Raw genomic sequence first — 23,434 nt, forward strand, 5'->3', positions numbered from 1 at the left:
TCCAGCCAGGGATAGGGCTCAGCAGCTGCGCTCTGCATGTTGCCCCTCCTGCCGGCCTGGAGCAGTGTAGTGTTGGATGCAGGTGTTTGGGGTTCCGAGCAGCACTCCCTCCTTACCTGAGAGAAGTGAGACACCACACCTCTGGGTGAGGTGCAGTACCTCTGTGGCGACTGAACCCTCAGGGGCGCCACAGTAATACGTGCCCCATGGTCCCCAATGATAATCCGCATGTGCTGTGCACATGCTGCGTAAATTTCCGCTGCGGATTATCATTGCGGAAAAATACGCAGCATGTCCATTAATTTTGCGGACACGCATCGTAATTGCCGCCATTGACTTGCATTGAAACGCATATTATCCGTGTCAGTACATTTGCACACACGGATATTATGCGTTTCTATGTGCGGATGGTACCCGGGGCTGGAGAAGAGGAAACTCTCCTCCAGACTCGGGTACCATAGAACCTGTTAAAAAAAAAATTTAAATAAAAAATAAACACTGTGTCAGTAGGTAGCCAGCTGTCTTGTAGAGCAGTCACTTGCTGATGTGACTGTCCTACAAATGATCCGATCGCTGTCGGACACTGTGGATTATGTGATCACGTCAGACAGGTGAAGGATATTGTTGTTTTTTACTTTTGTTTTTTTTAAGGTGGTGATGGCTTCAAATGGATTGGGCGTTAGGTGAGTATAAGGCTGCTTTTTTATTTTATGTTTTTTACAGGGGACATTGACTTCAGGGGATTAGGCATTAGTTGAGTATACTGTGTTTTTTATTTTTAAATAAATATGTAAAAATGTGGTGTGGACTTTTATTTAGAATAAAAGATTTTATTCTTGCCATATCTTTATTTCCAAACTTTTACTATGGGGTTAGTAATAGGGGAGTCTTATAGATGTCTCTCCATTACTAACCTGTGCTTTATGTCAGCTGCCAATACAAGACTGACATGAACCCCAACCCTATTACCCCACTTACCACTGCACCAGGGCAAGTGGGAAGAGCGAGGATAAGCGCCAGATTTGGCACATCTTATTGATGCGCCATATATGGGGCGGCTGAGGGCTGATATTATTAGCATCAGAGGAGGTTAGTATCCATGGTCCCTTTGCTGGCTATTAATATCAGCACACAGCTGTCTGGTCAGCCTTTGCTGGTTAGATTTTAAAGGGGGACCATACATCAATTTATTTCTGGGGTTCCCCTGTAATCTAGCCAGTAAACACTAAACAAACAGTTGTGGGCTGTTAGTAAAAGCCATGGAACATTTTGGCCTAATAGCACCTTCTTAGGCTATTAATATCAGCCTGCAGCTGTCTCTTTAGCCTTTGCTGGTTGGAATTTATAGGGGGACCCTATGTCAGTTTTTTTTCTCGGGTCCCCCTGTAAAGTATCATGTGACATGGTCATCGGGGATTAGGCGTTAAGGTGAGTATATGTTGGTTTTTTTGTTTTTTTTTTTACAGGGGACAAGGGCATTGGGGCTTAGGTGTAGGTGAGTATAACGTGCTTTTTATTTTAATATCTATTTATTAATTTAAACTTTTTTTTTCAGCACAGGCCGGCTGATGAGAGACCACTGCTTCCGACAGCGGCGCCTGCGCTCACTATTTACAGTGACAGAAGGCGTCAGCTGATGGGAGTAGTAGTCTCATTAGCTAGCGAATGTGAACCGAGGTAAGCTTTTTACCGTGGGTCACAGTAACAGCTGCGGGATCTCATTGGCATCTGACAGCGTGATCCTGCAGCGTTCTGACCTGCGGTAACAATGTTATCGCCGATCAGAGACCCTGTTTCTAGTGCTGTCACCCAGATGACAGCATGGGAAACCACAGATGTTTGGGGCCCCCATTCCTATGAATGGGTTCCGTGTTTGGGTTTCGGTACTGTTCTGGTACCCGAACTTTTAATAGCTGTTCGGCCGAACCCGAACATTCAGGGGACCGCCCATCTCTAGTAATGAATATATGCATAAGTGCAGTGTGGCTATATATGCATATATTTATTTGTATATATTTACACACACATGTATGTCACAGAAATGTCAGCTGCAGAATAATGGAACAGAAACATGGTAGAGTATGGTGGAAATTTTATACAAATTTGTGACAAAGTACATTTGAAATACACAAACTGCCTTTCATTGTTTTCAATGTGAAATCTACATGGTCATACACAGATATTTTTTTTATGTGGTTTCCTCATGGATACCGTGGCAGATAGCAACATGAGGATTAGATCCTCACTGATGGTGACCAGGGCCAGCCGTCAGTCAGGGCCGGGGGCTGAACCACCACTGCCCCATGACTGAAGCCGGAACATTGCCGGGATGAATAAAGTTCATTTTCTCTCCACAGCATTCGGGTAAGTGTGGGCACCGGGCAGAGTAATAACGCTACTAACTTGCAGATTAACCCCATATCTGCAGGTTAATAGCTTTTTTTTTTGGTGACAATGCACGGACTGGATATGTGTCTCCTGATCCAAACTTGACAGCCTTATATGTATTCATGAAGCTGCTGAGTTTAGGTCAGTTGAAAACAATGATGGAAGAGGGAGCCAACAGCTGAGGTTCAGAAGACGCGCTGTAGAAACCGGAGCAGCGGGGAACAGGTTTGTATTTATTTATTTTTAATGTGGTGCCCATTATACTGTATAGAGAACTATATGAGGGCCATAATAATGTATGAAGGACTAAATAGGACCCATAATACCGTATGTAAGACAATATGGGGCCCATAATACTGTATGAAGAACTATATGAGGCCTATAATACTGTATGGAGGACTATGTGGGGCCAATAATACTGTATGGAGGACTATGTGGGGCCCATAATCAGGGCCGGCATCAGCTCGGGGCCCCGGGACTTGCGCACCCGGGCCCCGAGCAGGCGGGGGAGCCCTCTCACTGTCGGGCACACCGGCGTGCTATGGGACCCGTGAGCGGTGCGGTGCCGGTGTCAGAGCCCGCTCCACCCCGCTTGCTCAGGGCCCCAGCACAATACTTACCTCTCCCCGTGCCTCCGCAGCAGCTCCGATCTCTTTTGCGGCTGCTGCACTGTGATGTCTCAGGTCAGAGAGCTCGGTGACGTCTTTACACCGCGCTCTCTCCTGAGCCGTCACAGGCAGCGCAGAGCGGGAAGACACCGGCGCGGGTGAGGGGTCCGGAGCAGTGGCAGCAGGTGAGAAGTGAGGTGAGTATTTGATTTTTTATATATATATATATATATATATATATATATATATATATATATATATATATAGAGGCATGGGGCATTATATGGTGGGGGGGACAAGTGACATCCTGCATGGGGCATTATATGGCGGGGAGTGAACAAGTGACATCCTGCATGGGGCATTATATGGGGGGGGAACAAGTGACATCCTGCTTGGGGCATTATATTGAGGGGGGGGCAAGTGACATCCTGCATTGGGCATTATATGGGGGGAACAAGTGACATCCTGCATGGGGCATTATATGGGGGGGAGAGGTGACATCCTGCATGGGGCATTATAAGGGGGGGGAGAGGTGACATCCTGCATGGGGCATTATATGGGGGGGAACAAGTGACATCCTGCATGGGGCATTATATGGGGGAGAGAGGTGACATCCTGCTTGGGGCATTATATGGGGGGGAGAGCTGACATCCTGCATGGGGCATTATATGGGGGGAACAAATGACATCCTGCATGGGGCATTATACGGGGGGAGAAGTGACATCCTGCTTGGGGCATTATAAGGGGGGGAGAGATGACATCCTGCATGGGGCATTATATGGGGGGGAACAAGTGACATCCTGCATGGGGCATTATATGGGGGGGAGAGGTGACATCCTGCTTGGGGCATTATATGGGGGGGAGAGGTGACATCCTGCATGGGGCATTATATGGGGGGGAACAAGTGACATCCTGCATGGGGCATTATATGGGGGGGAGAGGTGACATCCTGCTTGGGGCATTATATGGGGGGGGAGGTGACATCCTGCATGGGGCATTATATGGGGGGGTGACATCCTGCATGGGGCATTATATGGGAGGGTGACATCCTGCTTAAGGCATTATATGGGGGGGAGAGGTGACATCCTGCATGGGGCATTATATGGGGGGAGAGGTGACATCCTGCATGTGGCATTATATGGGGGGAGAGGTGACATCCTGCATGGGGCATTATATGGGAGGGGAGGTGACATCCTGAATGGGGCATTATAAGGGGGGGTGACATCCTGCATGGGGCATTATGTGGGGGCCAGTATTCTCTGTGGAGCGTTATAAGGGGGCCAGTATCCTGTATGGAGCATTATATGGGGACCAGTATCCTATATGGAGCGTTATATGGGGACCAGTATTCTGCATGGAGCAATATATGGTGCCCATAATACTGTATGGAAGACTATACTGTCCGGTCTGCACTGTGCATTGAGAGAATTCACCGGTTTCTGAGCTATTGTAGAATTTACAATAGATATCGCTCATGTGATATAAGAAGTGAAATCTTCAGCCTTGTACTATATATATATATATATATATATATATATATATATATATATATATATATATTTCTCTGCGGTATCTGTGCATCATGAATCGTCATATGTGTTAAAGGGGCCCACGGAGACTCTTTCGCCCAGGGCCCACAAAAACCTGGAGCTGGCCCTGCCCATAATACTGTATGGAAGAATATGTGGGCCCATTTTACTGTATGGGGGAATGTGTGGGGCCGTTATACTGTTTGCAGGACTATATGGGGGCCGTTATATTGTTTGCAGATCTATGTGAAGGGGCCATTATACTGTTTGCAGGTCTATGAAGGGGGTGGGGGCATTATACTGTTTGCAAGACTATGCGGGGTGGTCATTATACTGTTTGCAGGACTATGTGGGGGCCATTATACTGTTTGCAGGACTACGTGGGGGCCATTATACTGTTTGCAGGACTACGTGAGGAGGCCATTATACTGTTTGCAGGTGTAAGTGGATGTTCCATTATGCTGTTTGCAGGTCTAAGTGGAGGGGGGGGGCATTACATTGTTTGCAGGGCTATATGGTGGGCAATTATACTTTTTGCAGGGCTATGTGGGGTCCATTATTCTGTATGCAAGCAATTATACAGTGTGAAGGTTTTGTGATGTCCACCATACTGTGTAGAGGGCTGTGTAGGGGCCAGTATGCTGTTTGGAGGGCTTTGTTGTGACCATTATACTGTGTGGAGGGCTAGTGGGGGCCATTATACAGTGTGGATGATTATGTTGGGTGCATCATAATGAGTGCATTATGCATTATACTGTATGGAAGGCTGTTGGCGATCATAGTTGGGACATCATACTATGTTGGGGTCACCACACTATGCCGGGGGAGGGTTGGGGGTACAGTATGGTCATCATACCGAGTGTGGCGGGTACTGTGGAAGAATTTACCATGGGGGTATCATACTGTGTTTTGGGGGGACACTATTGTTGGCATCATACTTTGTGGGGGCAATGAAAAGGCAATCTAGGGGCTGCAATAGGAGGAAAAGTACATTGTAAGGCTGTAAAGTTGTGAGATATGCTCTTTGACCCCGCCGAATATCTTTTTTATTATTTTATTTGGGGGAAGGGGGGGATTAGCACTTCTAGCATGGGGCCACATGATTTCTACGCACACACTCCTGCCTGGAAACATGAGTAATGTAGTATACAAGTCATATAATTAATGGCCAGAATTAGTGTCATTCCTCATGTACACAATCACAAGAAACTACAAGCACACTTTAAAAAATTGGAGTCAAAGAGGCAAAATGAAGATACAATCAATCGCAATCCAAGGTTAACATTTCATAGTCCTGGCAGCATGCACTCTGTATGTGTTCTTTGGGCTGTGATTTATGAATTTTCGCAGCATAGTCCTGGTATGTGCATCTACCTGCCAAAGTTTCTGAACAATGATTTTACTAGACCGCTACTAAAAACCAATGACTGAAAACTCCATCAGTGCATGTGCGATGCCTGCAGCCGCTCGTGTCTCCTGCTTGCACGTGTAACTCTGCAGCATTCTGCTGATAATCTGGAATGATTTTGCTTAACTATAGCTACTTATTAATTTAAAAGTGGCCAGATAACATGAATATCTGCAAAATCATGATATGAAGTCAACATGTAGTTCCCAGTGCCAATCCCTGCAATGCTTTCTAAAGCTGAATTATTTTCTTAAAAGCAAGTTAGAGGCTGACTGTTACCATTTCATATGACTGATGGGGTTGCTATTTAAAGTACACATATTCCTTCACACAAAACCTTTAGAAAAACATGATCTTGTCCCACTCACAAGTGCATTTAGTGCCCCTCCTGTCCAGAAACCCTTTAAGTGGGCATTTTTATTAGCATTCTGTTAGCACTATAGGTGCTTGAACTTTTCCCTTTACTTTGCAGGATGCAATGCAGTTGCATTTGTCTCTCTGCTCTTTTGTATCCTCTTAATATATTGCAGTTATATTATATATCACTGTGTACTTACAATTGCTTATTTTGCCTTTCTACCCAGCTAGTTCTTCTCTTTCCTCAGCTCAATGTAGAAACAGGAAGTCTCTAATCCCTGCATCCCCCTATTCAACTCCTGACCCAGATGCTCCTCCCCTGCCAGGGACTTTTGCAGTGACTCATGAGTCATGCTGTGAAAATTGACCTCCTATTTCTACATAGAGCTCAGAAGGATTCAGTTAGTCAGTTTTTAATCACATGATGTCATAGACCTAATGGAAAACAGAAGAATTTACTGGGTAGAAGGAAAAATGAGCAACTGTAAGTGCACAGTGCCATATAATATGATGATTCCAATATATTAAGAGCACTCTGGTGTTTTGTTTTTTATTTTTCTCATTTACTAGAAAATAGTAATGTGTATGCAGAGTGTATTGTGATCCTCATCGTGCTCACTTCTTACGTTTTTTAGTTTTATCGTCACATGACGGCATTTGTGACCCGCCAAATCACAATGTCTTCTATGAGAAGCGGAGGTCACTTTCTGAATTTGATCAAAGTAAGTCTATTACACTCAGAACGATGCTAGAGATCTCCATTCCGCGTATTTGCTAATAGATGGTGGGGATCACCGGAGTGCTCCTTTAACAACGGGCAATGAGCAGCAAGTTAGACAGAAGGCACCTACACCATGCAGTGATTTTTCAGGGGCAAGAACACAATTATTCAATATGACCATAAGAAAAGTTGTCTGAAAGCTCAGCGACCATTTATTGACCCCAGGAGCAGCTCAGTCAGGTGTGACACACATTTATATTCATACCCCCATCATGAAACTTTATGTTATCCATTTGCGGTTTTTAATATGTTTCCTTAACTGCAACAAGAAAGACTTTGCATAAATGTGCTATTTCTCCTTCCAAGAGCCCGGTCTAAAGCCTTCTCATTCTGCACTGTGTATCCATTCAGCTGGAAGACTCCTCGGTTCCACAGCTTCACCTTCTGACCCCCATAAACAAGTCACATTAAACCTCTTCCTATCCTAGCTCCACTCTCCCTTTTAGGATATTACATTGTGTGCCATCTAAATCTCATTAGCGTGGCGTCCTTGAAAAGGCCAGTGCAATTTAGAAATAAAAAGAAAAGGCTGATTTAAGATCCGTAGGACAGGATGGGGGAGAAAGTAATCCTGATGAACTCAGGCCTGCCACAGATGACCCCTATTACTGCGCCAGTCCATCAGAAACTAGCCCGCTAATGCACAGATTTATAGAGAGCCTTTCTGTTATCTCTGACTAATAGGTGCTCGTATTTTCTTGCCATCTTACCGGTCAGATTCCATATCTCGTGTGATATGAAAGGTCAATGTATCTTGGAATTTGAAGTAAATATATAGAGTAAAATAATCTGGTCATAGGTATAAAATTACTGCTGGCCTGAAAGGTCTTCGAACAGATTGTGCGGTCCTATTCTTCCTAAATGCATTTGTCTGGCTTGGCCAGACCAGTATGTTAAGGCTGCATTCACATGTGCGTGTTTCACGGTCCATGCATATACCATGACTACGTGGACCACGATTTCCAGACCCGCCATGGATCTCTTGATCTGAACTCAACAGTCTCATATGTATCTAGGAGACTGTTGAGTTCGAGTCAGGAGACAGCTGGCCGATCTGGAAAACAGAGGTTTGTACACAGATCGTGAAATGACAGCAATAAGAGGCTGCATGAGACCGTCGGTTACTCTGCACCAGTGGTCCCCAACCTTTTTGACCTTGAGGCCACAGCCCCACTATCAGTATTTGGTCAGTATTTTTTCTCAGGAGTGGGAGCCAAAACCAGGTGAGGAACAATCAGAGAAAAGGTATAATAGAAACAAGTCACCAATTCTGCATTTATCACCCACTCCTGGTTTTGTCTCCCACTCCTGAGAAAAAATACTGATAGTGGGCCCTGGGCGAAAGAGTCTCAGTGGGCCCCTTTAACACATACCACAATTCATGAAGCACAGATACCGCAGAGAAATATATATATAGTACAATGCCGAAGATTTCACTTCTTACATTACATGAGTGATATCTATTGTAAATTCTACAATAGCTCAGAAACCGGTGAATCCCTGCAGCGCACAGTGCAGACCGGACAATATAGTTCTCCATACAGTATTATGGGCACCACATAGTACTCCATACAGAATAATGGGCCCCACATAGTCCTCCATACAGTATTATGGGCCCCATATATTGCTCCATACCGAATAATGGACTCCATATAATGCTCCATACAGAATAATAGACCCCATATAATGCTCCATACAGGATACTGGCCCCCATAAAATGCTCCATGCGGAATACTGACCCCCATAAAATGCTCCATGCAGAATACTGACCCCCATAAAATGCTCTATGCAGAATACTGGCTCCCATATAACGCTCCATGCAGAATACTGGCCCCCATATAACGCTCTATGCAGAATACTGGCCCCCATATAACGCTCAATACAGAATACTGGCCCCCATATAACGCTCCATACAGAATACTGGCCCCCATATGTCGCTCCATACAGAATACTGGCCCCCATATGTCGCTCCATACAGAATACTGGCCCCCCATATAATGCCCCATACATAAAAAAAAAAAATCAAATACTCACTTCACCTGCTGTCTCTGCTCCGGACTCCTCAGCCGCGTCATCCCCTTCCCGGTCTCTGCACTATGACTGCTCAGTAGAGGGCGCGGTGGAAAGACGTCATTGCACCCTCTGACCCAAGACATCACAGTGCAGCAGCTGCAGAAGACACAGAACCTGCTGCGGAGGCGTGGGAAGAGGCAAGTATTGTGCCGGGGCCCTGAACAAGCGGGGGGGGGGGGGGGGGGGGGGGGAGATGTGAACGCGACGCTGGCACCGCTCTCCTCCGCTCACGGGTCCCATAACCGCCTGCTCAGGGCCCCGGCACTTGCCCGGGTGCTGACGCCGGGCCAGAGTGGGGCCGTGGCCGGAGAGACACATTTTGCTCTGAGTAACAGTTGCGAGCCACAATCTGCATATTTCAAAAAAATAACTAGTTATTAAATGGTTAACATTTGTGGTTACAGGGTTATTCTAGTTATTGTGAGTCAGAGGGCAAATGTATCTACTACTCTTTTCATGCTATGTTCATATTTCATATAGCATTGTAAAACTTGGGCCAGTTATGTACACAAATTTAGAAATTGACTGGCTCTGTGTACAACTTCCTGTACTTGTCCATGTAGCGGACCGATGCAGGAGCGGACCGCTATTCATGTGCTTTAGTCTATCTAGTAAATCGGACCAGACTGCCACATGCTGCGATATTTTTTACATTTGGCTCACATTTGGTCAAAAATAAAGTTTGTTTGAACATACCTGAAGGTTGAATTAAGACATCCGAATATCCAGGTTCCAGCACGAACCATGATTTGTCAGTGTGACTGCTGAACTCCTGGCCTGAACGCTACAGCCTCATAGACATATACGAGACTGTTAAGTTCGTCCTGTATATTTGACTGTACATTTGGCCCGCGACACCAGAACCATCACCCCTATGTGGTGCCGATTATGCTGCATGGAGGGCTATGTGGGGCCCATTATTCTACATGGAGGGCTATGTGGGGCCCATTATTCTACATGGAGGGCTATGTAGGGCTCATTATTCTGTATGGAGGACTATGTGGGGCCCATTATTCTACATGGAGGGCTATGTAGGGCTCATTATTCTGTATGGAGGACTATGTGGGGCCCATTATTCTGTATGGAGGGCTATGTAGGGCTCATTATTCTGTATGGAGGACTATGTGGGGCCCATTATTCTACATGGAGGGCTATGTAGGGCTCATTATTCTACATGGTGGGCTATGTGGGGCCCATTATTCTGTATGGAGGACTATGTGGGGCCCATTATTCTGTATGGATTCAGCTTCAGTCAGTTAACACTAAAATGCTAATTATAGTTAAAATGACCTGTATATGTGTCGGGGAAAAAGAGAATATATATATTTGTAACTTTTATACTTTTGTAACTTTTATACGCTTTTTTGCTAATGTACTAACCACCATTTTGTGTCATATAACAATAAGCTTTCCTTGCTACATAATACTCAAATCGAAACTTAAACTAAGACATTTCCAGTGTTGCCAAGACATTTCAGAGAAACGAAACAAGATTATAAGCTGACGGCTGCAATATCTGCCCAGAGACTGAGATAAGGAGATGTGGACCAATCAGGAGTGGCCAGACATTGGACTTTCATGGCTTACCCCGCCCCGGACAACCCCTTTCCCCTCCCATTATGTAGTGTATTTAGATTTGTGCATGTAAAAAAAATAAATGCAGAACAATGCTGAGGAGGTTGACTGTAGTAGTCTTCTGAGCATGCTCTGAGCTTGAACCAGCTTGTTGTCTGACTCATTCTTTGAATGGTTGACCCATGCTCATAGTTTGAATTTGGAGTGACTGGAGGACGAGTGGAATGTCATCACGACCCCCACAAATGGCGCCCAACGTGGGGCGTGGCTAGCGGTACGCCGCCCTCCCGGACCCATATTGCTGACTTCCCTGGTGGTGACCGCGGTGGCTGAATTTGAGGCCTGATCAACCTCCATCGAACACGGTAAGTTGAGATGTATTTTATATGTCTCACTTGCCTGTGTGTCAGCCGCAGCAGTTCCTGTGGGGTTGTCAGGTTGGATCTGGGTGGGTGACCGGTCGAGTGGTGAGACCTTGGGCGTCCCGCACCACGTCCTGAACCAGCAAGTGTTAAACCGAGTGACGTCGCATGCCTGCGCGTGCTCGTGTGCACACCACCTCCTCCTCCCCCGGTCACTGTACTTTTCTTAGATAGCTGCCTCCCGTGACTGATAGTCAAGGTTACAAAGCATTCCTGAATTGTAGTGTAAGGGAGAAAGAATCTGTGACGAATTGAGGAGTACTCTTCGTCTAATACAGAGACTGCTGTTAAGTCAAGGTTAGGAAACAGTGTATTGAGGTGTCTCTACACTGTCGGGTGGTGCTGTGGTAGGAAAGCAGATAGATTGAGGTGTCTCTCTATCTAAACAGTGTATTGAGGTGTCTCTACACTGTCGGGTGGTACCGTGGTAGGAAAGGAGATAGATCGAGGTGTCTCTCTATCTCATCAGTGTATCGAGGTGTCTCTACACTGACGGGTGGTGACCTGTAGTCAGGGTGCCGTGGTGAGTCGCACTGTAAAGTCGCCATTCAAGGCTAGGAAAGGAGTTAGATTGAGGTGTCTCTCTATCTCAACAGTGTATTGAGGTGTCTCTACACTGAGGAATGGCGACCTGTGGACTGCACCAGTGATCTGAGTCGCGACAGATCATTGCATTCTATAAGAAAATGTTGTGTATATTCAAATTTGAAAGATTTCGTAAGTTGCGGAATGCTGCTGTGAGAGTTAAGCCAATTAGTGGAGTTACGGGAAGGCAAGAAGGCAAGAAGAATGTTAGGAATTTGTATAACATGATAAGCTTATCCAGTACAGGCAGGCTCCAGTCTTCAGTTTAGAAAGAATGTGTTACACAGAAGTTGGGAAAGTTGGGTGAGGATTTCTGCAAGCACATCTTAGAGTAGATGGTGCAGGGGGGGGACAGAGAATGCCGAGCCTTTGTTCGGATACATGAAAGCTACAGAATGTGATTTGTTATGTGACCCTAAATTGGCCGTAACCCCGTTGATGCCTGTTACTACACCTTTTCCTGCCTCCAAGAATAATCCCACTCCCACCTCCTCCCTCCCACGGCCATCTTACTACACCTCTTACTTGTTGTGGGAGGCCCGGAAAGCCCCAATCCAGCCTATATCCACTACTAGATCCGTCCGGTGCATATTACCAGCCACCAGCACAGGTGGAAAAGCCCGTAGTCCCAGAGTACCCATCTGAAACTAATGTGACACCCTCTGCTCCAGTCCACGATGCTGAGACGCTTCCCCTGTTTCCTATGGGAGTCACCCACAACCCTGGGGATATCCTCCTCAACTCCCCAGAATTTCAGGCCAGACTGCTCTCCTTCCGCCAACATACTGTTACTCAAGACGATACGGAGCCAGATGAGGGATGGGCTCAAGATACTCCAGCCCCCCCCCCCTTTACCCCATACGTCTCCTATGGCATCCTTCACCCCACATCCATTACCCGTACTCCGGCCCTTGCTCCAAGCAACTGCTGAAAGAGCACCACCCCCCCTCCAGCCCCTCAGAAGTCTGGGACCCCTGCCGCTCCCGGAACCTAGTAGACCCATCAGGACACCCTGTCACTCTGTCAATAGGCTATGGTGACATCCTTACACATCGGGTGGGGGCCATAGCCAACCCTGCAAACACCTGTATGAGCCATGTTGGAGGATTGGTTCGTAAAATTGCCCTTGCTGCTGGTTCTACTCTGGCTGCAGAATGCCAGGCTCACTTAGCCGAAAACGGAGAGCTTTCAAAAGGCCATGAATTCCACAAAAGCAGGATCCCTTAGTACGTATGAATCCGGCCTAGAATACATGAAACAGTTAAAAGCCTGGGCTCAGGATCGCTTGTCAGATCAAGCTGGGTCTGTACAAGATGTTCAACAAGACCCTGATGAATCTGTGGAAAGATATGCTGCAAGACTCAGCATGCATTTTGAGGATCTTGGATACAGTCCTCATGTCAAGACGCAGGCCGCCCTGTTGGTTCAGGCCCTAGTAGATGGCCTACAAGACGCTCTCAGAGATGAAGTCCTGAGAGTACGGCCCGAGATTCGTTCTTCTTTCAACGACGTAGTGAACATTGTCAAAGCTTTCCAAAAAGCCATGCTAAAAATGGAAAAGGATACTAAGCCAAGGAAGAAAGCCGCTTCTGCCACGGTATATCAAGCTCAAGAAAGCTACCCACCCCTGGCAACCAACATGGAATCAAGTGGGTAATGGTTAAAGGCACAGGTGATGATACTCCTCCCACATATAGAAAACAAGACAGAAGAGATGACAAGGGATCATCTAAAAACAGAAGACAACCTCGTGATTCTGAAGGATGAATGTTATGTTGGCAGTGTGGTAGCCTTGACCACATCCTCAGAGACTGTCACTTTACAGGTGGACCATCAACCACTGAAGTTCCTGGTGGACACTGGGGCGGCCACATCTGTCATTTCCTCTGCACAGCTCCCTCCTTCTGTATCCCTATCACCGGATACCCTCACCTGTGTTGGGGTGGAAGGCCAACATATTTCCTCTCCACCCACAGTCCCTGTGTCTGCAGGACCGTTCACCGGAGTACTCACAAGATTCTTGGTCTCTGAAACTTGTCCTGTCAATCTGTTGGGAACCGATCTCTTAGAGCGAATGAAGGCAACAATTACCTTCGGAAACCATGGTATGGAGCTTCTTTTGCGGGACCCTCATTCCGAACAAGGGACTGAAGACCACTGTGTTTTTAAAGCCTTCCCTCTCATGATGATGACCATACAACCTCACAGTTCCCTCACTCTCTGTGGTCCAGTGGGCCAGAGGACGTCGGCCTCCTGCAGGTTCCCCCGGTCCGAGTACACCTCAAGCCTGGACACAGGTATCCACGGTTGCCACAATACCCCCTCAAGGCTGCACAAGAACAAAGCTTGGGTACCCAAATCGTTTCCCTCCTGGAATCAGGAGTCCTTGTCAGATGTGTATCTCCATGCAATACACCCCTCTTTCCTGTAAAAAAGAAAACCGTTCCGGGAGAGTCTCCAAGATACCAGTTGGTTCAGGATCTCAGAGCCGTCAATGCAGCTACCATTTTAGAAACTCCAGTGGTACCCAACCCAAACACCCTTTTGTCTCAGGTGCCTCCAACGGCCACCTTGTTTACGGTGTTAGATCTGGCCAACGCCTTCTTCAGTATACCCTTACATGAAGATTCGTGGTTTCTTTCTGCCTTCACCTTTCAAGGAGCACAGCTTATATGGACCAGGACTCCGCAAAGAGCCCAGAACTCTCCTAACCAATTCACTCATTCTATGAAGTCTATTCTGGAGCCATGGGTTCAAGAGAACCCTCAGGTCACCCTTCTACGGTATGTGGATGATCTTTTACTCTGTGGCACTGAAGAAAATTTGCCAGAGATGTCAGAATCCCTTCTCTGGTTTCTTCACTCAGCTAACTGTAAAGTCTCGAAAGGCGAAGTCCAATGGTGTCTGCCCAAGGTCATTTTCCTCGGACATTGTATATCACAAGGTGCTAGACATCTGACTGAAGAAAGAAAGCAAGCGATCATGGATATCACCTTCCCAACCACCTATTCCGCTATGCAGACTTTCCTTGGCCTCATCACTTACTGCAGGCAATGGATCCCTGATGCCTCAAAGCTCATGCAACCTCTGTACGACTGTCTCAAGAATGAAGGCTCAGTTTGGCTTCATGCTGAAGATCCACGTGTTTCTCATCAACACAGACTATGTTTTGACCGCCTTAAACAGGCTGTTGTCTCTGCCCCGGCCTTGGGCTTACTAGACTATACTCAGCCATTTCATCTTTTTGCCTCGGAATCGGAAGGTCATGCCTCTGGAGTTCTAGCACAACGCTATGATCATAAGTATCGGCCTTTAGGCTACTACTCAGCCCGCCTGGACCCTGTCGCCCGAACTGCCCCCATGTGCCTTAAGGCGGTCCACGCTGCTCACATCCTCCTTGACAAGTCAGCTGATATCGTCCTTGGACATGATCTAGTTATACAGGCCGGTCATGATCTCTCAGCTGTTCTGCAACAAACATTTCCGAAACATCTCACCAACCAAAGACACCTGCGTCTGCAGTGTTCCCTATTGTTGCCCTCCAATATAACATTTACCAGATGTCTGACTATCAATCCTGCCACTTTGCTTCCACCTTCTAGGGGGGAAGGTGAAGAGGGTGAAGGTCCATTGGTGGAACCTCATGATTGTATAAAAATTTTGCAGGAAGAGACTTCTGCTCCAGAGAATATGGTGGCACATCCGCTCGCAGACCCTCAAGGGAAGTTCCACACGGGATATGCTGTCACAACAGACCTAACAGTCCTCAAGGCTGAAGCTCTACCACCATACATGTCTGCACAAGAAGCTGAACTTGTGGCTCTCACAGAGGCCTGCCACCTGGCAGCAGGAACAAAGGCGAATATATATATATATATACCGATTCCAGGTATGGACATGGAATTTGCAACGATTTTGGACTTTTGTGGAAGTCTAGAGGATTCATCACAGCTGCAGGTACACCAGTGAAACATGCCTCATGGATTAAGGCCCTAATGAAGGCCCTGGAACTACCCATTCAGGTTGCTGTTATGAAGGTCAAGGCTCATGGAAGACTAGAATCCAGAGAAGCCAGGGGCAACCACCTAGCTGACCAAGCAGCCAAGACTGCAGCAGTGGAGAATGTGTCATCAAAGTGGCAGGAAAAGGAAGAAGAGATAGGAGAAACCCTGCAAACCGTAGCTGTGGCGCTCACTAGAGCAAGAGCCAAAGAACAGCCGGCGGAAGACCATACAAGTCCAGCGGAGACACGAATGGAATCCAGGGGGGTCAGGATGCCTGAAGAAAAATTGTGTGAGGAACAAAGGGAGACCCCCACTGAAGAAGTCAAGCAATGGAAAGCGGCAGGAGCCGTGCTGGCAGGTCGCAAAGATTCAAAGGTCAACTCGACTCTTTACCAAGTGGATGGGAAGCCTTGCTTGCCTAGACGCATGTACTCAGCTGTGGCAGCATGGGCTCACGGGCCTACACACAGAGGAAAGAATCAAGCTTTGGCATGTATCAAGAAACTGTACTTTGCACCCGGAATCTCTTCCACTGTGACTGCGTACTCAAAATCCTGCTCTGTCTGCGCTACCTGCAACCCAACGTGTATGGCACGGGTCCCTCTCCAACACCTGGCTAAACCAGACTACCCTTGGCAGAGAATACAAGTCGACCATATCCAAATGCCTAAAGCAAGAAAATAGGAGTACGTTTTGGTAGCCGTGGATATGTTCTCAGCCTGGCCCGAGGCCTACCCGGTCGTCAACATGACTGCTAAAGTCACAGCCAGGAAACTGATCACCGAAATTGCCTGCAGATTTGGAGTTTCCCCAAGTCATAGAATCGGATCAAGGACCAGCTTTCACAGCAAATATCTACGAAGAACTCTGGAACATGTTGGGAACAGATTTGGGCCTCCACACTCCATACCATCCTGCCAGTTCAGGCAAAGTGGAGAGAATGAATTCCACCCTCAAGACCCAGCTCTTGAAAATGACCTAAGATCATCCCCTCCCCTGGCCCGACCTACTCCCCATAGTATTGTATCATATCACACACACTCCTCAGGCCAAACATGGGCTGACTCCCTATAAAATTTTGTTTAGGACCCCACCCAAGATAGGAGAGATTAGGCCCCAAGAGTTGTCTGAAACACATGATAGAGTGGTAAAATTTGTGATTGTTTTGTCTAGAGAATTGACTAACACCCGCTCTCCAGTATCTGCTTCTCTCCCAGAATCTACAGGTGATGCAGTACATGATTTCACCCCAGGCGATCTAGTGTATGTGAAGAAGTTTGTCCGGAAAGACTGTCTCCAGCCGCGGTTCGAGGGACCGTACACTGTGCTTCTCACCACCCCGACGGCTCTGAAGCTTGAGGGCAAGAGCACCTGGATTCACGGCTCCCACTGCAAGAGAGACAGAACGAGTCTATAAAAGATGACTACCTTCTTCTATATCCTTTCCATATGCTTACTGTCTGTCCCAGGGTGGACAGCTACCACACAGGGGTAGATAGCTCCTTTTTCTCAAGTTGGTTGGGAGGGCTCAAGGGATTCCTCCAACAAGTTTGTCTAGTAATGGGAGGTCTACTAGTATTGGGCCTGGTGGTCCTGTGCTGCATAGTCCCCTTATATAGAGAAATACACTCCTTTGAACAAGCCTGACCAGCCCCCCCATGACAAAGTCCAATTGAGAGATTCAGTTTAGGATCAGTTGGGAGAACTCCATGTGTCACCCAGGATAGGGCTCAATTGTCTGGGGGCGTCCCATAAGGGGGCAGCTTCTAAGATGATTGGGTGAAGAAATCCACCTCCCCTCTCCCCACACATGGACAGTCTCAAAGGCCCCGAAGCAAAGGAAAGCTTAGTGTTTAGGGGGGAATGTCGGGGAAAAAGAGAATATATATATTTGTAACTTTTATACTTTTGTAACTTTTATACGCTTTTTTGCTAATGTACTAACCACCATTTTGTGTCATATAACAATAAGCTTTCCTTGCTACATAATACTCAAATCGAAACTTAAACTAAGACATTTCCAGTGTTGCCAAGACATTTCAGAGAAACGAAACAAGATTATAAGCTGACGGCTGCAATATCTGCCCAGAGACTGAGATAAGGAGATGTGGACCAATCAGGAGTGGCCAGACATTGGACTTTCATGGCTTACCCCGCCCCGGACAACCCCTTTCCCCTCCCATTATGTAGTGTATTTAGATTTGTGCATGTAAAAAAAATAAATGCAGAACAATGCTGAGGAGGTTGACTGTAGTAGTCTTCTGAGCATGCTCTGAGCTTGAACCAGCTTGTTGTCTGACTCATTCTTTGAATGGTTGACCCATGCTCATAGTTTGAATTTGGAGTGACTGGAGGACGAGTGGAATGTCATCACGACCCCCACATATGTATAAATCACAGACGCATAATTTTTTTTTAGTTTTTTTTTTTTTTTTTTTTTTTTTTTTTTTTACAGACCAGGCAAAAATGTGCCCTGTTTTTACAGAATGTCCTGGAATTTCTGGATGGTCGACAACTGATTCCACGCACTAAAGGGTCCTGGCAGGATTTCTAATCTCTGCATTGTCTGAATGGTGGAGGAGGATGTGATGGTTCCCTTCTCCACCGCTATATTCAAAAGTGTCTGTGTCCTGAGAAGACAGATACAGCTGAAGTTGGAACATATCCTTATCAGTGGGACATCTCCCAAAATTCAGGACATTCCCGCTGGCTCCAGAACAGTGGCCAGTCTGTGCATTGCAGCTTGTGACAGTGACACATGAACGTCTGAATTCTGCCTCAGGGCTCGTGTGCACAACCAATTTTCTTGTACGAGTGTCATTTGTGATATTCTATGGGGCTGTGCACATGTCCGATTTTTTTTTTCCCTCAGAGTGGTCCGTGGAAAAAAAATCAGACACATGTCCAATTTTGATCTGAGTGTTGGATCAAAATCATCAAAGCAAGTCCATGGGTCCATGAAAAAAAAAAAAAATGGACAGCACTTGGAGACACTTTTTTTTCTCTGCATGTTCTAGGAAAACAGATGCCGCCCTGATCAGAATAATCGGCCCATCTTTCTTGGATATGGAGAAACCCTACCCTCAGACTGATACTGCAGTATTATTTATTTATATAGCATCATTGATTCCATGGTGCTGGACATGAGAAGGGGGTTACATACAAAATACAGATATCACTTACAGTAAATGAACTAACAATGATAGGCTGGTACAGAGGGAAGTGGACCCTGCCCTTGCAGGCTTACATTCTACAGGAATGGGGAAGGAGACAGTAGGTTGAGGGGGCAAGGTCATGGCAGGCTGTAAGCTTGTTTGAGGAGATGGGTTTTCAGGTTCCGTCTGAAGGATCCAAGTGTGGTGGATAATCGGATGTGATGAGGCACAGAATTCCAGAGGATGGGGGATAATCGGGAGAAATCTTGGAGGTGAATGCATGAGGAACGAATAAGTGTGGAGGAGAGAAGGAGGTCTAGGGAGGACCAGAGATTACGTGAGGGAATATATCGGGAGATTAGTTCAGAGATGTACGGAGGAGAGAGGTTATGGATGGCTTTGTAGGTCAGAGTTAGTAGTTTGAACTGGATACGCTGGGCAGTTGGGAGCCAGTGAAGAGATTTGCAAAGGGGGGTAGCAGAGGAGTAGTGAGGCGAGAGATGGACCAGTCGCGCAGCAGAGTTAAGTATGGACTGGAGGGGTGCGAGAGTGCTAGCAAGTAGGCCACAGAGGAGGATGTTGCAGTAGTCAAGGCGGGAGATGATGAGGGCATGCACAAGCAGTTTAGTAGGTTGAGGAAAGGATGGATTCTGGAAATATCTTTGAGCAGGAGGCGGCGAGAGCTTGGGTGTGGGGTTTGAAGGACAGGGCAGAGTCAAGGGTTACTCCAAGGCAGCAGATTGTCGGTACAGGGGAAAGAGTGATGTAATTTATTGTGATAGAAAGATCAGGTGGGAAAGATATGGAGTTCAGTTTTGTCCACATTGAGCTTGAGGAAGCAGGAGGAGAAGGAGGATATGGCTGCTAGACGTGCTGGGATTCTGGATAGCAGAGCGGTGACATCTGGGCCAGAGAGGTAGATCTGGGTGTCATCAGCGTACAGATGGTACTGGAAGTCATGGGATTTTATGAGCTGTCCCAGGCCAAGGGTATAGATTGAGAAGAGTAGGGGTCCTAGGACAGAGCCTTGATGAACTCCAACAGAGAGGAGGCGGGGTGAGGAGGTAGTGTGGGAGTGGGAGGCACTAAATGTGCGGTTAGAAAGGTACGAGGAGATCCAAGATGGGGCAAGGTGTTTGACGCCAAAGGAAGAGAGAATCTGTAGTAGGAACAGTGGTCAACTATCGAAAGCAGAGGACAGGTCAAGAAGAAGGAGTACAGAGAATTGTCTGTTACTAATGACTGACTTACAGCCAAAGCTAAGGGCAGTTTCGGTGGAATGGTGGGGGCGGAAGCCAGATTGTCAGTTGTCGATGAGAGAGTTAGATGAGAAGTGGGAGGAAAGTTCAGCGAAAACATGTTGCTCAAGGAGTTTGAAGGCAAATGGGAACAGCGATATGGGGCGATAGCTGGACAAGGCGGTTGAGTCGAGTGATGGCTTTTTGAGGATGGGTGTGATTGTGATTATGTTTGAAGGCAGCGGAGAAGGTACAAAAAGATAGTGATAGGTTGAAGAGATAGGTTAGGGAAAAACAAAGGGGTTGTGGTGGTCGTACAGTAAAGACTTGCCATGTTTGGTCAATCTTGTTTTTGAATAAGTGTGTGGCCAACTCCTCAGCAGAGATGACGGAGGACGGAGGGGGCAGTGGAGGGCGGAGTATAGAGTTAAAAGTGTTGAATAGCTGTTTGAGGTTGTAGGATAGGGAAGATATGAGGGTTGTGAAGTAGGCCTGCTTAGCAGAGGTGAGTGCTGATTTGAATGCAAGTGTTGCTTGTTTAAATGCAGTGAAGTCATCTTGAGAATGTGTTTTCTTCCAAAGCCACTCCGCCACCCCTGGACGCTTGTCGAAGCAGTTTAGTGAGGTTGTTGTCCCAGGGTTACCTGTTGACTCGTCGCGCTCTGCCATGCATAAGAGGGGCGACCGAGTCAATAGCAGATGCGAGAGTGGCATTGTAGAAAGCAGTGGCGCTGCCTGTGTCGTGAAGATATGGATGTCAATGGTAGAATAGAGTCAGAGTGTGTGGGTGTCTAGATGTGCAAGGTTTCTGGGGTGTGTGCCAGTTGCTGGACATGGGTGACAGGTGAGGAGGACAGGGATGAGAAAGTGAGAAGATGGTGGTCAGATAGGGGTAGGGGGGAGGTTGTGATGTTAGATAGGGAGCAGAGTCGGGTGAAGATGTGGTCTAGTGTGTGCCCGTCTATATGGGTGGATGAGGAGGACCACTGAGTAAGTCCAAAGGATGAAGTAAGTGATAGGAGTTGGGATGCTGCTGACTGGCAAGTGTCAGTGGTGATGTTGAAATCGCCCATGATGATTGTAGGAATGTCAGCAGAAAGTAAGGAAGCCAGGTGGAGAATTGGTCAATAAAGGCAGTGACCGAGCCTGGAGATCAGTATATGACAGCCACTTGGAGGTTGGAGGCAGAGTAGATGCGGACAGAGTGGACTTCAAAAGAAGGGAGAATAAGAGAGGGTAGAGGAGAAGTAGGGCTATAGGTGCAGTTGTTAGATAGGAGAAGACCCACTCCTCCACCATGTCTGTTACCAGGGTCTAATTAGGACACAGAGGCTAAATATATTCAGGAAACAGACAGCTAGGGACCAGTGTGTATTGGGATCAAAGGTTTGAGGTGATGAACGTGCAGATTGGATCAAACATACCAAGGACAGTTAGAATGAAATTAGCAGGGATCAGCACCATATTAATACACCCCTATATCTGCCACTGCTGTAGTCCTAGTGTTGTGACTAAAGGGGCGATGTCACATCAACAGCATGCATCACCGCTCTAGTGAGCAACTGGCTGACTAGCGCAGTGACGCATTGACGTGACCAATCTAGTCACAACACCGGGACAGTAGCGGTGGCGGTGGTGGGAAGCTGGCGCTGGACTCTGGGGGAAAATTTATTTTATGCACTTTTTACACTTTAGTGATGGCTTTACTGAAAATGGACACACTCCTTAAAAGGAACCTGTCTTGTAAAATAACGCAATTAACCTGCAGATATGAGGTTAATCTAAAGGTTAATAGTGTTCAGACACTGTGCAGCCACCGCACTGAGAGCCAGGCCGCCAGGAAGAAATTAACTTTATTCCCCCCAGCAGCGTTCGACGTTCTGTCACAAGGGTGGCAAAAGTGCGGCTTCAGTAGCTTACTTCATGGCTTGTCCTCCTACACTTTGCTGTCTGCTTTATACTGCACTAATGCACCGAGGAAGCAGATAGCAGTGAGTCACACAGCAGTGGCCCCTAAGGGTTGGTGATCCCTGTTGTACACCATCCTTTTCAGTCTACTACTCCTTTCACAATTGGTGGAGTAGCTCTCACAGCCATATAAACCCACCAGAGGAAAGGATTGAGGAACCAACCCATCATCTAAACCAGAGGTGTCCAACCTGCATCTGGCGGGCCACATGCAGCTGAGAAGGCCATTCACTGCAGCACACTGGAAATCAGCATTTAAAATGAGTAGTGGCCCACTGGCCCAATTTTTCTGGCCGCTTACCCTTTAATTTTTGTGCAGAGAACTGTGCATGAGCGCAGGCAGCACTCTGTACTGAACGCCAACAGCACACTCAAGACAGACTTAAGTTCAACACTGGTCAGTGTCAGGACCCTCTTTGTGAGCGGATTTAGCATACGCCTTCCTCCATTGCATTGCACTCTATGGCTGCGCAGCTCCACATCTCCAGGGTCTGGTAAAGTCTATTCACAGCAGTCTTAGTGTATCCTATGATGTATACAACAGTCAGGTCTCCTATGTGATGTATCGACAGCAGAGTCTCAGTATATCCTATATGATATATACAGCAGAGTCTCAGTATATCCTATATGATGAATATACAGCAGAGTCTCAGGGTATCCTATGTGATGTATATACACCAGCCTCAGTGTAGCCTTTTAGTTTACATTTTCTATATTCATGATTACAATCTTGGAACCAGCTTGACCATTTTAAAACAAACATTCTCTGAATGAGTCGCTACATAATTAGAAATGTGACAATTTTTTTTTGCTTATTCGTGGTAATCACAAATTGGGCACAGACCTTTATTTTTTGTTTAACTGTTCTTCTTTCAATGTGGCCCAGAAACGCCCAAAGCTTGGACACCCCTGATTTATATAGAACATGTTCACTTTTAAATTGCATCTTAATCTGTTTTTAGTCATTGCACACACATGAGCAGTAAAACATCTAATTAGGAGATTTGTGAATTAACTCATAAGAAATAAAAACTTCCTATGGAACAAAAGCATTTTCCTGGACCTTCAAGCCTGGGCCCTTCAGAAGATCCTTTGCTGATTTGTTAACCCTGCTTTTTCCACCGAAATACCAATCACTTCATTAGCAACATGAAGGAAAACAAAAATGATGTACCGTAATTGCATTAGTAAATCTGCCACATGGTTTTGACAAATACTTGTTTACAGTGGAGTCACGAGTACAAAAAATTGTTTTCTGCTAAGGCTATTTAGACATATGGAGTCACAGCTTTATCAGTTTCCTATGGGAAAGAAAGTTGCAAGTGACCTTGTACAAATACAGA

The sequence above is a fragment of the Phyllobates terribilis genome, unplaced genomic scaffold (genome assembly GCF_046119375.1).
Source record: "Phyllobates terribilis strain yellow unplaced genomic scaffold, ASM4611937v1 Scaffold_5__5_contigs__length_657084704, whole genome shotgun sequence".
In the NCBI taxonomy this organism is placed as follows: Eukaryota; Metazoa; Chordata; class Amphibia; order Anura; family Dendrobatidae; genus Phyllobates; species Phyllobates terribilis.